Source organism: Triticum urartu, chromosome 1A, assembly GCF_056163025.1.
Source record: "Triticum urartu cultivar PI428250 chromosome 1A, HENAU_Tu73, whole genome shotgun sequence".
NCBI classification, from domain to species: domain Eukaryota; kingdom Viridiplantae; phylum Streptophyta; class Magnoliopsida; order Poales; family Poaceae; genus Triticum; species Triticum urartu.
Window position 1 is genome coordinate 157,159,212 of NC_141873.1, and position 14,057 is coordinate 157,173,268.

Here is a 14,057-nt window from a genome sequence, read left to right on the forward strand (position 1 = left end):
AAATTGACAGCCTTCACATCTGTCGACTATATCTTTCGCCATCTCATTTGCTCGTGGCCAATAGAATCCAGCTCGGTATGCTTTAGCCATGATGGCCCGAGAGGACGCATGGTGACCACAGGTCCCCGAGTGGATGTCATTAAGGATCATTCGACCTTCTTCTGGTGTTATGCACTTCTGACCGACTCCAGTCACACTTTATCTGAATAGCTGCCCTCTTATCACAGTAAAGGCCTTGGATCGACGGATGATCTGTTGAGCTTCTTCTTCATCCTCTAGGAGCTCTTTCCTGAGGATGTACGCAATGTAGGGCACCGTCCAGTCGGGAGTAATGGCCAGAACCTCCATGATCAGGTCGACCACAGCTGGGACCTCGACTTCAGTCGGATCCGTGGCGCTCTTAGGTTGCGGAGGCTCTTTAGTGAAAGGGTCTTCCTGAACTGTTGGCGTGTGAATATGCTCCAAGAACACATTGCTGGGAATGGCTTCTCTCTTGGAACCTATCTTTGCCAATTCCTCGGCTGCTTGATTTTTCAATCGGGGGATGTGGTGGAGTTCTAACCCCTCGAACTTCTTCTCAAGCTTTCTCACCGCGTTGCAGTAACCAGTCATGGCTGGACTTCTGACGTCCCACTCCTTCATCACTTGATTAACTACCAAATCTGAGTCGCCGTAGACCATGAGGCAACGGACGCCGAGTGAGATGGCCATGCGCAACCTATACAGGAGTGCTTCATATTCTACTTCATTGTTGGAGGAATCAAAGTGAATATGGAGGACATATCTGAGCTTGTCTCCTCGGGGGGATACCAGGACTACTCCAGCACCAGAACCGTTCAACATCTTGGATCCGTCAAAGAACATGGTCCAGTACTCAGAGTGAACTTGAGTCGGCAATTGCTGTTCGGTCCACTCTGCGAGGAAATCTGCTATTTCTTGGGACTTGATAGCTTTCTTTACCTCAAACTTGATATCCAAGGGAAGGAGTTCAATCGCCCATTTTGCCACTCGACCAGTTGCATCCCTGTTGTGCAGAATCTCTGACAATGGAGCGTTGCTGACGACTGTAACAGAGTGATCTGAGAAGTAGTGTGCAACCTTCTTCGTGGTCATGTAAATTCCATAGACAAGCTTCTGATAGTGAGGATATCTCTGCTTTGACGGGGATAGGACTTCAGCAATATAATAAACTGGGCGTTGAACTTTGTATGTTTTTTCTTCTTCTTCCCGCTCGACCGTAAGTACTGTACTGACGACTTGTCCAGTGGCTGCTATATAAAGCAATAGAGGCTCTTTGCTGATTGGAGCAGCAAGCACCGGCTGGGTGGAAATCAGGGCTTTTAGCTCTGCAAATGCTGTATCAGCTTCTGGAGTCCACTCGAACTTATCTGATTTCTTCAACAGTCGGTAAAGAGGCAGCGCCTTTTCACCGAGGCGAGAAATGAATCGACTTAGGGCGCCAAGCAACCACTAAGCTTCTGTACATCATGCACACGCATAGGGCGTTTCATTCGGAGTATAGCGCCTACTTTCTTTGGGTTAGCATCGATTCCTTGTTCGGAAACAAGAAAACCGAGTAACTTTCCGCCTGGAACTCCAAACGTGCACTTTGATGGATTGAGCTTGATATCATACCTTCTGAGGTTGGCAAAGGTTTTAGCGAGGTCGGTCAGCAGGTCGGAACCTTTACGTGACTTGACCACAATGTCATCCATGTATGCTTCCACATTCCGACTGATCTGAGTGAGCAGGCACTTCTGAATCATCTGCATAAATGTGGCTCCGGCATTCTTCAAGCCGAATGGCATTGTGACATAACAGAAGCACCCAAACGGGGTGATAAAAGCTATCTTTATTTCGTCGGGTCCGTACAGACAGATCTGGTGGTACCCAGAGTAGGCATCCAAAAAGGACAAACGCTCGCACCCAGCAGTCGAGTCGACTATCTGATCGATGCGAGGGAGAGGGAAGTGATCTTTCGGGCAAGCCTGATTGATATGCTTGAAATCGATGCACATGCGGAGTGAGTCATCTTTCTTTGGGACCATGACAACATTGGCTAACCACTCGGAGTGGTAAATCTCTTGGATAAACTCAGCTGCCAAAAGCCGAGCCACCTCTTCGCCGATTGCTTTTCTTTTCTGGATGGCGGACCGTCGAAGATGCTCTTTGACTGGTTTCACTTTCGGGTCGACTCGCGAACGATGCTCAGCCAGTCCCCTGGGAACACCTGGCATGTCAGAAGGCTTCCATGCAAAGATGTCCCAGTTCTCACGGAGGAACTGGATGAGCGCTTCTTCCTATTTGGAGTCGAGTGTGGTTGAAATGTGGGTCGGAGCCGCATTGGGGTCCGTCGGGTGAATGTGAACAGACTTCATCTCGCCAGACGACTGGAATGCTGAATCTGTGGCTGGCTTCTTGGCTCGCAGCAAGTCGCTCGGGTCTGCATTTTTCTGGTATTCTTGCAATTCTACTACGGCCGTCTAGGCATCGGCGATCTTTGAGCCCTTCTGGAAGCACTCTTCCGCCTTCTTCCGACTACTAGAGATAGTGATCACTCCTCTGGGACCAGGCATCTTCAGTTTGAGGTACACGTAACAAGGTCGAGCCATGAATCGTGCATAAGCTGGCCTGCCTAGAATTGCATGATACGCACTCTGAAAATCCACGACTTCAAACGTCAACTTTTCTTTGCGGTAATTTTTGGCATCACCGAAAACCACGTCGAGTGCAATCTGACCGAGGGGCGCAGCCTTCTTGCCTGGAATGACCCCATGGAAACTCATATGGCTTTCACTGAGTCTGGACATCGGAATGCCCATCCCTTTCAATGTTTCTGCATACAGAATGTTCAGGCCACTGCCACCATCCATCAGGACCTTTGTCAGTCGAGTGCCTTCAACCACCGGGTCGACCACCAGCGCTTGCCTCCCAGGGGTGGCGATGTGCGCTGGATGATCAGACTGGTCGAACGTAATGGCAGTCTGTGACCATTTCAAGTAACTGGGTGTCGCCGGAGTGACCATGCTCACTTCTCTGTTGATGACTTTCAATCGACTTTTGCTTTCAACATTAGCAAAAATCATCAGAGTGGAATTCATGTGAGGATAACCATCATCATCCTCCCCTTCACTCTCAGCCTAGTCTGCCTCCTTCTCCTTTTCCTTGGGTTGTTTCTCTCGGAACTGTTGGATCAGGAGCCGACACTGTCGAGTGGTATGCTTTGGGTAAATGAAATTACCTTCTTTGTCTTTTTTGGTGTGGATATGGCACGGCAGATCCAACACGTCATTTCCATCTTGATCTTTTACTTTCTTGGGGTTCCACGGCCCTTTGGGCTTCCCCTTGAACTTTCCCTGAGCCACAGCCAAGGCCTCACCCAGAGCAGCTGGTTCGGCCTTGCGTTTTTGTTTCCGACTAGAGTTTCCTCCTCCGGCTTCGTGGGCGACTGCTTTGTGCTTGCCGCTCTGCAGTCGCTCTTCCTCTTCACCATTGGCATACTTGGTGGCAATTTCCATCATCCGAGTCAGAGTCATGTTTCCTGTTCCACCAAATTTCAGATTCAACTCCCAGTACCTGATGCCTTCCTTGAAAGCACAAATTGCCTGATGATCAGACACATCTTCCACCATGTGGTGCAGGATGATCCACCTCTGGATATAATCTCTCAAAGTTTCCTTCAGTTTCTGGACGCAACACGTAATTCTGTCAAACCTGCTGGTCGTTTGCAAGTACCCTCAAACATTCTGACAAACACTCGGGCGAGATCTTCCCAAGTATAGATGCTGCCAGGTGCCAACTGATTCAGCCACGCTCTAGCCGAGCCCTCCAACATTAGAGGAAGGTGTTTCATGGCCACCTCATCATTGCCGCCACCAATCTGGACAGCCACTCGGTAGTCTTCGAGCCAGGTGTCGGGCTTGGACTCTCCGGTGAACTTACTGACTCCAGTCGCCAACTTGAAGTTGGGGGGAATCACTGCAGCTCTGATAGCTCTGCTGAAGCACTCTGGGCCAGAGACATGCACTCTATTGCTGGTTTGCGGGCCTCTGTCATGGCCATCTCGGTGAGCTCTGTTTCTGTCGACCAAGCCTTGCACGAGGATAGATCTCGCATCAAAGCCTGGCTCCCTGGGGTCGACTAGAATACCTCTTCCGACGCTGTTAGGGCGCCTGTCTTCATGTGGCCGTGGCACATATGACCCACTCCTTGGAGGAGGCATGGGCACTCGACGGCGACCATCGCGATCGGCTCGACGATCATACTGCTCCTAGTTTCTGTCCTGATCACGCCGCCCCCACGTCCTTCACGCCTCGAGGGCGATCTCGGGCTGTGGGCCGACTAGACCGTATCTGCGACCACATATCTGCTATGGATCCTATCCCGCGACTGAGACACGACCGTATTCGGCTCTCCTACTGCCCGGAGCAAGGCCCTGATCTGCGCCAGACCTCGGCCAGCTTCTGACTGGGAAGGTTGAATCGACTCTGCTATCCGGGCAGCAGCTGCTAGGTTCTGGATCGGTGTTCTGTATACCTGAGCCGGAGGTGGAAAAAGTTGGCGTCGGCTGGACTCAGGAGCACGTTGACGAGCGCGATCGTCGAGTGCGCGCTGGAGGTTCTCCAACCGAGTGCGCTCAGCCAGATTGGCCAGGCGAGCCTGCTCCAAGGCCTAGGCCTCGGGTGTATCTCCAACTATAGGAGTATGCAGGGCATCCATGTTTCGGCGACGAAGTTCTTCTCTCTGCTGCGAGGAGAGAGGCTCGGGGCGGTACTCCTCGTGAACATGCGACGGACCGCTGTTCCCGTCACCTCCGTCTTCACGGTCGAAGCCAGGAGGGCCGCGTGGTCCATTGACCACCAGGACTTCCGCTGCCTAGTCGTTGCTGCCACACTCGGATGCAGTCTCTACGGAGCCAGTCGACAAATCAAATAGGCCGTAGAGAGACTCGTCGGGCTCGATCGCCGCGACTTGAGGGGTGACGGACTGGCGGGTCACCGCATGCTTCACCCACCGTTGAAGCCTCGACCGGCCGGTGCGCTTGCTCCGGCGGGTCGCAGGGAGGGGGAAAGCCGTTGGAGTCGACTGGTACTGGGTCGACGGTTGCCGCCGAAGGACGCCGTGGACGCACGCGTGAAAGTGCGTCGCCCCGCGGGCGGGGAGCGCGTCGACGTCGAGTGGTGCCTCCTGAAGCCAAGCGGAGTCGTCGGCGACAAACACGAGCGCGTCGAGACGGATCTCGCGGCCCTCAGCCAAACCTCCGCCTGGAATCATGATGATGGGGATTGGAAAAATTGCAACTTCTCCAATAAGTCGCTAAGACACCTGCCCCACGGTGGGCGCCAACTGTCGTGGATCTAAGACTGACAGTAGAATGGGGGTTATGTATGAGGAGGCAAGATCTTAGCTATGGAGGAGTTGTACGCACGAGTTTACGAGTTCAGGCCCTTCTCGGAGGAAGTAACAGCCCTACATCTCGGAGTCCTGAGGCGGTCGACTGAATATATGTGTGTGAATTACAGAAAGTGCGAACCCTTGTCCCAGAGGAGGGGGTGGCTTATATAGAGTGCTCCAGGACCCCAGCTCCCCTCCATTACACAGGGTTCAATGCTCATAAAGGAAAGGCATTACTGGTAACGTATACAGTAAAGTGTCATAAATGCTCATAATGCTATGGTTTAAATCCTGACCGTTGCAGAGTGGAAGGTTCTTCATCTTCTGGTGGTCGAGTGTCTTCAAGGTGGTTGAGTGAGTGCATCTCCACGGTCGAGTGGACGATGGTTTCTCTTCGACTGCTTATGATTCTTTGCAGAGATGTCCTTGGGGGAGGGTATGTTGGACAGGTCCATGACCCTACCCTAGGTACATAGCTTCATCACCAACCGCTCAAACAAGCACCGCCAGGACTGCCTGCTCCCTCCTCCTCGCGGCCGGCTGTGCTACCGCCCAGGCCTCACCGCCTGACCGTACTCCCATCGCTGGCCTAGCCATCCCTCTACTCACCCACACCTGCTGTTATTCTCCGGCGATAGCAGACGAACCAGTAAACCCTCGTACAGTCGTACTCCCCTCCGCGTGGGAAACAACTGCCGAGACTTCCCTGCCTCCATGTCGTCCCCTTCCTAGGCCTCGCCGTCGTCCACCGCCCTGGTGCTCTTGACGCGGCGTGGTCAACATGGTCAAGGAATGACTTCCATCGGACGTGGACTATACGTGGAGAGGCTGACAGTTGGGTCCACGGCCGCAGCAAGGAAGTGCCTCCTTATTACACGGAAAATAATGATTCCTCCACCTGACAGCTGGGACCCACCGGACGGGCCACTGTATTTCGTGAAAAAACGTTTCCCCCTGACTGCTGGGACCCACCAGCTACATCTTCGCACGCAAGGAAGTGCGTCCGGGCAAAAAAACGATTCGCCCCCTGACTGTTGGGACCCACCAGCTACATCTTCGCACGCAAGGAAGTGATTGACAGTCGGGACCCACCTGGTCGAAGCGTACGTAGCGTTGTCATTCTGGTCGCGAACGTGTACGTACATACTGGTTGATGTAGAGGCGTGCACGTGTCATAGTAGAGGCGCGCACGTGTTGTAGTAGAGGCGCGCACGCAGCATGTACACGTACGTACAGCGGCCAGGGTGCAAGAAAGAAAATACGGCCACGTATGTGTACATACGGGCGGGGTCTCGAACGCCTACTCGCGCATACGTACGGCCAGGACTCGTGTACATGGCTGGGTTGGAACGGAGAAACAGCGTCGTCGTCGTGTTCATGGGGAGGCAACGGAATGCGTCGTGTTCATGGGGAGGCAACGGAATGTGCCATGTTCATGGGGAGGCAACGGAACGCCTGGGAGCCAACCGGCTGGGTCGGAACGGAATGCGTGATCGTGTTCATCGGGAGGGCTTGGACGGAACAGGCGATGGAAACGAGGCCTGGCATACCGCAAAACGGAGGAAACGGCCTTGTGTTCGACCGGACACGTTTGAAACGGGATCCTGTTCATCGGGAGGGGTCTGGCGTACTGCAAAACGGAGGAAACGGACCTCCTACGGTCGAAACAGGGGTCATGTTGATCGAGGGGTGTGGCGTACCGCAAAACGGACGAAACGGACTTGTGTTGGAGCGCTACGGTCGAAACGGGGGTCCTGTTCATTGGGAGGGGTGTGGCGTATCGCAAAACGGGACTCCACGGGATACTGTTCATCTCCACCGTCGACCCCCTCCAGCCTCCACGAGCTACTGTTCATCCACCGTCGACCTCCTCCAGCCTCCACCTGCGACTGTTCATCCACGGGCTCCTATTCATCCAGCCTCCACCGCGCGCTACTCCACCGGCTACTGTTCAACCAGCCCTCTCCACGGGCTCCTGTTCAACCACCCCTCCACGGGCTACTGTTCATCTTGCCCTCCATCATCTACTATTCATCCTGCCCTCCACAGGGTGGTCCTGTTCATCCAGCCCTCCACGGGGTCCTGTTCATCCAGCCCCAACCGACTCGATCGATCGGGGTCATGTTCATCCAGAGGCAACACGACGGGGTCCTGTTCATCCAACCCCCCCTCCCCCCCCCCCCCCCGCGCAACGCTCACTGTTCATCCAGAGGCAGCATCGATCGGCTTCAGTTAGCAGCAGTAGCGAAGGAATCGCTCGATCGGGTTCAGTTAACAGCCATCGATCGATCGCTCGGGTTTAGTAACGCATAGCCTGCAGTGCAATCACTCGGGTTCAGTTAGAGCCCAACGCCTTGCTCGGGTTTAGTTAGAGCCAACGCCTTGCACACATGCGCGTATGTGTACGAGAGAAACGTGCATCGCTCGGCCCCCGACCTCCCACCGTAACCGGGAATTCCCCAAAATTTTCCTTGCCCTCGCTTCTACCACGGTTTTTTCCGTCATGGACGTCCCAAAGAATGTCATGCAGCTGCGTCTCCGGCCCGCCCAGGACGAAAAGGCCATTTTCTGTCATGAGTTTTTGTCATAGAAGTAGGATCCCACCACATCTATGATGATACCGGGTTTTGTCACAATTATCGTCATAGAAGTGTCATATGTATGACAGAAAAAAATTTGTTCGGCCCAAAATGTCACGGATGTGTCTTTTTTTTAGTGCATGTCCTCAGGAACAAATGTAACTACTCAAAAATCATACTCATGTTCATAATCGGAGGGATATTAATATGCATAAAGGATCTGAACATATGATATTCCACCGAATAAACCAACTAGCATCAACTACAAGGAGTAATCAACACTACTAGCAACCCACGGGTACCAATCTGAGGTTTTGAGACAAAGATTGGATACAAGAGATGAACTAGGGTTTGAGATGAGATGGTGCTGGTGAAGATGTTGATGGAGATTGACCCCCTCCCACTGAGAGGATCGATGGTGATGATTTCCCCCTCCTGGAGGGATGTTTCCCCGGCAGAACAGCTCCGCCGGAGCCCTAGATTGGTTCTGCCAAGGTTCCGCCTCGTGGCGGCGGAGTTTCGTCACGTGAGCTTGCTTATGATTTTTTTTCCCGGACGAAAGACTTCATATAGCAGAAGATGGGCGCCGCAGGCCTGCCAGGGGGCCCACGAGGCAGGGGGCGCGCCCAGGGGGTAGGGCGCGCCACCACCCTCATGGATGGTGGGTGGCCCCCCTCTGGTGCTTCCTTCGCCCAATATTTTTTATATATTCTGAAACTGACTTCATGGAGTTTTAGTAGTTTTGGAGTTGTGCAGAATAGGTCTCTAATATTTGCTCCTTTTCCAGCCCAGAATTCCAGCTGCCGACATTCTCCTCTTCATGTAAACCTTGTAAAATGAGAGAGAATAGGCATAAGTATTGTGACATAATGTGTAATAACAGCCCATAATGCAATAAATATCGATATAAAAGCATGATGCAAAATGGACGTATCAACTCCCCCAAGCTTAGACCTCGCTTGTCCTCAAGCGGAAGCCGATATCGAAAAATATGTCCACATGTTTAGAGATAGAGGTGTCGATAAAATAAAATACGGACATGGGGGCATCATGATCATTCTTATAACAGCAACATAAATATATATTGTCATATGATTTCTTATGCTAAAGTAACAATTCATTCACAATTTTCAAGTATGAATCAGAAACTTCATTTAAAACTAACAAACTATAATCCCAATCATTGAAGCAATTGCAATTTATCATAACATTGGAAAGATTCAATATAAGAGCTTATCAGCAAGTCCACATACTCAACTATCATTTAGTCTTTCACAATTGCTAACACTCACGCAATATTTATGGGTATGAAGTTTTAATCGGACACAGAGAAAGATAGGGTCTTATAGTTTTGCCTCCCAACCATTTACCTCAAGGGTAATGTCAACAATAATACTTCATGAAAACTCACATCCAATTAGCTATATATATCAGGATCTTTTCAACACACAGTGCTTGCCAAAGGATAATATGTAAAAAGGAAAGGTGAAGATCACCATGACTCTTGTATGAAGTATAAGACAAGAATAAAAGATAGGCCCTTCGCAGAGGGAAGCAGAGGTTGTCATGTGTTTTTATGGTTGGATGCACGAAATCTTAATGCAAAATAACGTCACTTTATATTGCCACTTGTGATATGGACCTTTATTATGCAGTCCGTCGCTTTTATTTCTTCCACATAACAAGATCATATAAAGCTTATTTTCTCCACACTAATAAATCATACATATTTAGAGAGCAATTTTTATTGCTTGCAACAATGACAACTTACTTGAAGGATCTTACTCAATCCATAGGCAGATATGGTGGACTCTCATGGAAAAACTGGGTTTAAGGATATTTGGAAGCACAAGTAGTATCTCTACTTGGTGCAAAGAATTTGGCTAGCATGAGGGGGAAAGGCAAGCTCAACATCTTGGATGATCCATGACAATATAATTTATTTCAGATGTAAGAAAACATAACCCATTACGTTGTCTTCCTTGTCCAACATCAACTTTTTAGCATGTCATATTTTAAAGAGTGCTCACAATCATAAAAGATGTCCAAGATAGTATATTTATATGTGAAAATCACTCTTTCTTTATTGCTTCCTATTAATTGCAATGATGACCAAAACTATGTTTGTCAACTCTCAATAACTTTTTCATCATACTCTTTATGTGAAGTCATTACTCTCCATAAGATCCATATGGTCTCTTTATTTCTTTTTTATTCTTCCTTGTATTCCCTCAAGATCATAGCAAGATGGCAGAGCCCTTGACTCAACACTAATCTTTATTATATATAGCTCACAGACTCGATTACATAGAAGGATCATAAAGCAAAACTCAAAAACTAAATCATACTAAAACTTTATTCTACTAGATCAAGATATTATCGAAACGATCGAACTAAGAAAAACGGTAAAATAAAAGTGTGATGGTGATACGATATCGGGGCACTCCCCCAGGCTTGGAAGTTGCCAAGGGAGTGCCCATACCCGTGTATTTATATATCTTTCTTCGGAGGGGAGGAGATGGTGATGATGATGACAATTGTGCCTTCAGCTTTTTCATGTTGTAATTGAGAAGAGCGATCTCCTCCTCGCTCTCCTCCTTTAAATCATCGACCTCCGATTCCAACTTCAAGATTTTGTCACATAAATCTCCTTTGCTTTTCTGCCGAAAACAAGAAGGAATAGATCGATTGTTAGACAGTTTAGCCCTCTTAGGGAGGCTAGACTTCTTGAACTTCACGTGCATATCCCCAGGTTGAGGTAGAGGAACATCCTCCTCCTCCGAACTTGAATCATTGATCATCCTCAAATGAGCATCCTCCTCATCATCCGTAGTTCGACCACAAGGAGATAGGTCCACATAGGTCTTTGGGTCAGCAATGATATGTGAGACATAGCTCTCTCCATTGGAGTCTTGAGATGACATCTTGCTCTAAATCTGTAGCAGAAACAGCTCGAAACAAAACAGAGGATATTTGCGTGGTATGGTGGTCAAAACCTTCGGGATATTATATAATGAATTTTTACCGACCAAAAGAAGTATCGTGCAAGAAAACGGAGTCCGGAGGGCACACGAGGTGCCCACGAGGCAGGGGACACGCCCTCCACCCTAGTGGACGCCTCTGTACTTTCCGTACTACTTCTTATTTTCCTATTTTCTTAAATATTCCAAAATGGAGAAAACTGCTATTAGAACTATTTTGGAGTCGGTTTACTTACCGTACCACATACCTCTTCCTTTTCGGAGGCTGAAACGTTCTGGAAGGTGTCCCTTATATACTCCTCCGGGGTTACAGTTTCAATAACATTAGTTTCAACGTTTATAGGGTTACCTGAGATATAATGTTTGATTCTTTGACCATTCACCACCCTCGGATTTGTGCCTTCGAAGTTATTGATTTTTATGCCACCGGAACGATAGACCTCCTCGATAACATAAGGACCTTCCCGTTTAGAGAGGAATTTTCCTGCAAAAAATCTTAAATGATAGTTGTACAACAATACATAATCACCTACATTAAACTCACATGTTTGTATCCTTTTGTCATGCCATCTTTTAACCTTTTCTTTAAACAGCTTGGCATTCTCATAGGCATGGGTTCTCCATTCATCAAGTGAGCTAATGTTAAATAGTCTCTTCTCACCGGCAAGTTTGAAATCATAATTGGGCTCTTTAATGGCCCAATATGCCTTATGTTCTAGTTCGAGAGGTAAATGACATGCTTTTCCATAAACCATTTTATATGGAGACATACCCATAGGATTTTTATATGCAGTTCTATAGGCCCATAATGCATCATCAAGTTTCTTGGACCAATTCTATCTAGATCTATTAAAAGTCTTTTGCAAAATTAATTTAAGCTCTCTATTGCCCAGTTCTACTTGACCACTAGACTGTGGATGATATGGAGATGCAATTCTATGATTAACATCATACTTAGTAAGCATCTTACGAAAAGCACCATGAATAAAATGTGAACCACCGCCATTCATCAAATATCTAGGGACTCCAAACCTCGGAAAAATAACTTCTTTAAGCATCTTAATAGAGGTGTTATAATCAGCACTACTAGTTGGAATAGCTTCTACCCACTTAGTAACATAATCAACAAAGACTAAAATATGTGTATACCCATTAGAGGAAGGAAACGGTCCCATATAATCAAAGCCCCAAACATCAGATGGTTCAATAACAAGTGAATAATTCATAGGCATTTCTTGAGTCTACTAATATTACCAATTCTTTGACATTCATCACAAGATAAGAAAAACTTACGGGCATCCTTGAAGAGAGTAGGCCAATAAAAACCGGATTGCAATACCTTATCTGCAGTTCTATCTACAGCATGGTGTCTGCTACCTCTTGAGCACTGCGTTGGATTTCCTCGAAGAGGAAAGGATGATGCAGCAAAGTAGCGTAAGTATTTCCCACAGTTTTTGAGAACCAAGGTATCAATCCAGTAGGAGGTTGCGCGCGCGTCCCCTAGTACCTACACAAAGCAAATAACTCCTCGCAACCAACGCAATAAGGGATTGTCAATCCCTTCACGGTCGATTACGAGAGTGAGATCTGATAGATATGATAAGATAATTTTTTTGGTATTTTTATGATAAAGATGTAAACTAAAATAAAAGCAAAGTAAAAAGCAAAGGAAATAACTAAGTATTGGAATATTAATATGATGAAGATAGACCCGGGGGCCATAGGTTTCACTAGTGGCTTCTCTCCAGAGCATAAGTATTCTATGGTGGGTGAACGAATTACTGTTGAGCAATTGACAGAATTGAGCAAAGTTATGAGAATATCTAGGTATGATCATGTATATAGGCATCACGTCCGAGACAAGTAGACTGACTCCTGCCTGCATCTACTACTATTACTCCACTCATCGACCGCTATCCGGCATGCATCTAGAGTATTAAGTTAATGAAAACAGAGTAACGCCTTAAGCAAGATGACATGATGTAGAGGGATAAATTCATGCAATATGATAAAAAAAAAACCATCTTGTTATCCTCGATGGCAACAATACAATACGTGCCTTGCTGCCCCTACTGTCACTGGGAAAGGACACCGCAAGATTGAACCCAAAGCTAAGCACTTATCCCATTGCAAGAAAGATCAATCTAGTAGGCCAAACCAAACTGATAATTCGAAGAGACTTGCAAAGATAACCAATCATACATAAAATAATTCAGATAAGATTCAAATACTGTTCATAGATAGACTTGATCATAAACCCACAATTCATCGATCTCAACAAACACACCACAAAAATAAGATTACATCGAATAGTTCTCCACAAGAGAGGGGGAGAACATTGTATTGAGATCCAAAAAGAGAGAAGAAGCCATCTAGCTAATAACTATGGACCCGAAGGTCTGAGGTAAACTACTCACACTTCATCGGAGAGGCTATGGTGTTGATGTAGAAGCCCTCTGTGATGGATACCCCCTCCGGCGGAGCTCCGGAACAGGCCCCAAGATGGGATCTCGTGGATACAGGAAGTTACGATGGTGGAATTAGGGTTTTGGCTCCATATCTGGTCGTTTGGGGGTACGTAGGTATATATAGGAGGAAGGAGTACATCGGTGGAGCAACAGGGGGCCCACGAGGCTGGAGGGAGCGCCTGGGGGGTAGGCGCGCCCCCTACCTCGTGGCCTCCTCCTTTGTTTCTTGACGTAGGATCCAAGTCTCCTGGATCATGTTCGGTGAGAAAATCACGTTCCCGAAGGTTTCATTCCGTTTGGACTCCGTTTGATATTCCTTTTCTTCGAAACCCTAAAATAGGCAAAAAAAAATAGCAATTCTGCGTTGGGCCTCCGGTTAATAGGTTAGTCCCAAAAATAATATAAAAGCGGAAAATAAAGCCCAATAATGTCCAAAATAGTAGATAATATAACATGGAGCAATCAAAAATTATAGATACATTGGAGACGTATCAAACACCCCCAAGCTTAATTCCTGCTCATCCTCGAGTAGGTAAATGATAAAAACAGAATTTTTGATGCGGAGTACTACTTGGCATAATTTTAATGTAATTCTTCTTAATTGTGATATGAATATTCAGATCCGAAAGATTCAA